Raw genomic sequence first — 5,281 nt, 5'->3', positions numbered from 1 at the left:
TCAACGACCAGACAATGGATATCCGCATGTTCACGAATCGTTTGCATTTTACTGTGGCTCCAATAGAATACACCAATGGCAAACGTCCACCGTCATCCTACCACTTCTAAATAGCGAAACTTCCCGAATGTTCTACCGAACGGTTAGGAAGGTCGTGGTTCGATTCATGCTGACACATTCATGAGCATCATTTGTCTTCGTTTAACATTTGACAAATAACAAGGATAATTTAAGCGTGAGTGTGAATCGGCCGAAATCATACGTCGATTAATGTCAAATGCATTATTAGAAATAAAAATTGACGAGAAACTATCTCTGGCAAAATGATGTAAATTATTATGCAAATTATTTTGTGTATCACTGCAAACGCCTAAGAACTAAATTGGGAAATTAAGAATTAGATAACCGGAGCTCTTTATCGATATATATAAGTATATATGGATTTCTAGGTAAGTAGATTTCAAAACAAATCAATGTTCAAAAGCCGATTCTACATTAATTGTAAGCTGATTGTTGAAATAAGTTGTTGCGACAGCCAATATGAAGCGTTGATTTCAAAATGCAAGCTTCAGATTGGCTTTTGCTCACAAATTGTGATCTTACAATTAATGTAGAACCGGTGTAATATATGATGCAATCGAATAATAGAGTTGTCTGATTGAATTGAACTAACATAGGATAGGATGGAATCCCTTTAATCTCTTAATAATTTTTATCTATATTTATTGGTACAGGATAACCATTAATTAGGATTATGTTTAAAAAATTATATTTTTTTCTCCTTTGTAAGAATCGTTTTTCTGATTAGAGTTGGAGCATGATAGAAGGAATTCAGAGGTGCGTTCCAAAACTCGACTCTATCAACTTCTAGTATCTTTCATTCTTATTCAATATTTGGTGAATAACAAGGATAAAATGATGTTCTTGCGTATATATTTCTAATAACCAATAAGAACGTGACATCATATGCCGTCATGTTGCCGCGGTTATTATGAATTAAGCGTTATGTCATTATTTTATTTAATTATTTTTGTGTTTTTAATTATATTTGCTTACAATATATAATATATGATATAATGAATTTGGTTTTATGTTTTGCCTTAAAAAATCGATTTTCTACAAGTTTCTTCTCACTTTAATTAATACATTTTATTAACGTATTCTTTTTTGAGAAGCGATAAAATGCGTATATTTCTAAATTCTTTATGACGACCAAAGTAATATTGATAAAATAAGTTAGCTCAATACTTTTCGATTAAATAAGATTACATTCTTTATGTTGAATTTAGAGTATTCTATGATAAACATAATTAATTTGGAATGAAGAAACAAAATTTAAGATTTAACAATATGTACATTGCAATATGTGAGTGCAAAAAGAATTCGTACAGAGAAAATATTTTTTAAAAAACTTTATTTTTAAAAAGTAAATATCGGTAAATATTTTCCAGTGAGAAATGAGTCATCGAATTAATGTTGAATCAATATCGATGATTTCAACTCCAATTTGACATCGATTCGACGTTTAATTGACGATCATTTCTTGCTGTGTAAGTAACAATTTATTCCTAAAGAATAAAATAGACTGTATGTTTCTTAAAATTATATATACTAAAAATGTGTATTAATTATAGAAAATATGTCATCTGAAAAATAAGCAAAAATTAAAAATTGTATTGTATAAATACAAAAAGTATTCGGTCGTATACAGTCGAAATATTTAGCTTCTAAAATTAAGAATATATGTGAAACTCATTTGTTAATATAAGAATAGAATGTATTTATTATATAAAATTGCTAATTAATGCTTATTTTCTACAAACAAGACTTTTAGAAAATTTTTTTGTACGAATACTTTTTGCTCTCACTGTAAGTATATCGAGGCGACAATGATGACATATTAAAGCATCTCGCATTATTTATATTTGAAATAAAATACGTACGTAACCAAATCATAGATATATAGTATTTTAAATCACCATTTTAGAAATGTAATAAATAGATTATTTTACTTATTTTGTAATATACGTTAGTATATATTATTTTTACAATAAGATGATCGGCGCGCGGCCTTGAGGATTGTTTTGACGCGAAAGGGCAGGCGGGCGGGTGGCACGGGGTGCACGGGGTGGCGTGACGCGTCACGTTAATGCGAAGTTACCGTTCAGTCATTCTCTTATCGAGATTCATACAGATAAGTAACTGTACCGCATGCCGCTCTTCTTTACATTTCTTTTTGAAACGTTATCGCGAAGAATGCTAAATTTAATACGAAACGTTATACTGTATGAATATTCACAGTAAATTACTAACTTACTAACACAACTACTACCTTATTAAATTACTAACACAATTATTATAAATAAATCGAGGATGACAATATATCACGGAACAAATTTTTTGTACAGTTCATTCATTTGGAATCAAAACGCAATGAAAACAGAATTTATTACCATTTTGCGATAATTACGAATAACAATTATTTTTGTTTAAAATTTTTCTCTCGCTTGTGTAATAACTCTCGATTAGACTTTGAAAGATATCACACGAGACATAAAAAAGCAACGTTAATAAATACTCTTGTGCAAATAACGCAATTTATACGATTCCTTTTTTCCCAATTAATATATAATTATAATAATTTAATTAATTTTTCATTTTTTATGCATCTTTCGTGATATGATATAAAAAATTGAGCATAATTTTGGATTTATTTTTCGATAATAAAAGAAATACAAGTATTTCTCTTTTTTATTAATTTCTCATTGATTCTAATCATATCGTACAGACATCATAATAAGAGATTCAGCCTTCCTATCATCTGCTCTGAATTTATTTCGCAATGGTGATGAATTCACGTGTTTGTGATTTTTACTTCTAAAAGTTCTAACCGATAATTGTATAGTAATAGTATATTACATTTTTCAGATAATATCTTCCTCTCGCGAGTACGACCTTGACGTGATGAAAGGGCTCAGTACCTGGAGGATATACACGAAAAGAACGATTTTTTTTTCAATTTATCTAAAAATTTTCGAATGATATACCTAGGTAAATTTTTAGATACTTGAGTAAAATCGTTTCTCTTTGTAAAAATCCAACGACGGGGAAACTAACGTACCCTCGCTGATATAATTGAAAGTGAATGAACCGCAGCCGGTTTGTCACATCACGCGTTTGCTTCGAGAGTGCCGTTAAAGTTATCGGACTAATAGACTCCACAAAATTCATTCGATTTTAATTCGACGCGAAAGACTTTTCTAAATAATTAGTCCGTGCGCGATTATAATGTATTATTCGCGAGTGTTTTACGCGAGTGTCCTGTGCGAGAGGATTTCGATCTAATTGAGGAGGAGGAGGTCTGGGAAAGACATCGGGCACCGGCGGAGCAATCTTGCGGTAAATATCAATTTTTTGCTTATGTAAAATCAATATTTTTCTTCTGTTTATTCTTGAGTCGTATTCTTTATTTTGTAATGACTTTTTTTTATAATCCAATTAATATACACCTCTGAGTCACCCTTTGTATCCTGTCCATTTTTTTGTTGAAATACTGAAGAGCACTTGATTTCTTTTCTAAAAAAAGTTTGGCATCTAGAGAACAAGTTTTGTGCGTGACCGACCTCAATTCGTGCGTATTCTTTACTGGCATAACTCCGAAGTTCACCTCTAGGTCACAATTGACCTAAGGTGTATACAGAGTGTACATTTTCTGCAACTAAAAAATTTTTTATTTTTTTCTTTATTTTCAACTGATTCTCGTTTGTATTGCAAGAATATTTCGCGAATTATTAAAAAAAGAATTTAACCATAAAACAACATATTAGCCCTTAATAAATGCGATTTTTAGACCTTTGTTTTAAATGGTATTAGTAATATAATATTATATATTATGTTTATTATATATTATTATATATTATATATTATATATTACATATTATATATTATATATTATATATTATGTTGTCTGTAATGTTATAAAAAATATTTTCCTAATTTTAAGTTTTTTTAACACAATAACAATAAAAAATCCATTGTTTTAAAATGTAAATGCAATATATCTTCAATTTATAGCCATTCATATTAAAAAAATATCATTTAATAATTAAACTTTTTGGACAGCCGACATTTGAACTATTTTTTTTCTTGTAGTTTGGAATGTCAATTTTAAGATATTGAACTATTTTTCCTTTAAACATTTTTGTTTCAAAGTTTTACATTTTTATAACGCCAGATTTACCTAACAGGTAAAATTTACCAAAAGGAACAACCGGCCTTATTAGACAATTAACGAGCAATCTCGATGTATGTTTTGATAAAGCGGGTGTTGCGTCATGTTTACAGTCACTGCCAACTGCGTAGTCATTCATAAATATATCGAGGCTCGGGTAGCCGTGTCCTTTGGATATAGCTTTACATTTTTTCTTGAAATGCAATCGAGACAAGTGCGAAATAATATTGTATTTTATAAATGCTTACATGTTATACGATTACTAGTTCGCGCGATTAGCTACTCATAAATGGATCGAGATTGACATAGACAATGATCATCATATTATATCGAAACAAATATTCTGTATGGTTATTCATTAATTGAAATTAAAACGCGACAGAAAAGATATATAATTATTTCGCGATTATTACGGACGATAATTACGGACGATAATTAATTATTTTTATTTATAATAACATAAAATTTTTCTTTTGCTTGCGTATAATTCTTAATTATATTTTGAACGATATTACATGAGTCATAAAAAAAGCAATGTTAATCAGTATTCTTATGTAAATATTGGGTTGTCCGGAAAGTTCGTGCCGCAAAAGATTTAAATTTAATAAATGTATACTAAAATTTAAATCTTCTGCGTTTCAATTTTCCTTCAAAATCGGCACGAACTTTCCAGACAACTCAATAATACAATTCTGCTGCTTGCTTTTTCGATATCGCTCGTAGAGCGATATTCATAGTCCGTTCTTATTTCAAGACTGTCTTAAGTAATGTCTTAAGACGCTAATATGGCCCTCTAATGACTCGATTTCTTAAGACTATACTTAAGACGGTCTTGAATATAAGATCTGACTATGAATGCGTTCCGATATTCACTGCCAGTGCTGAAAATCTATAGCGCACGTAACGTATACTTTCAATCGTTTTATTTTTACAATTATTTAAAAACTATTAGGTGTAGTAAAAAGAAATCCATTATTTTTTCCATTCAATTTCATGAAAAAATAATGGATTTCTTTTTACTACACCTAATATTAGAAAAAAGGATTACTT

Source organism: Atta colombica, unplaced genomic scaffold (assembly GCF_001594045.1).
Source record: "Atta colombica isolate Treedump-2 unplaced genomic scaffold, Acol1.0 scaffold125, whole genome shotgun sequence".
Lineage (NCBI taxonomy): Eukaryota > Metazoa > Arthropoda > Insecta > Hymenoptera > Formicidae > Atta > Atta colombica.
This window is presented reverse-complemented; position numbering follows the sequence as displayed.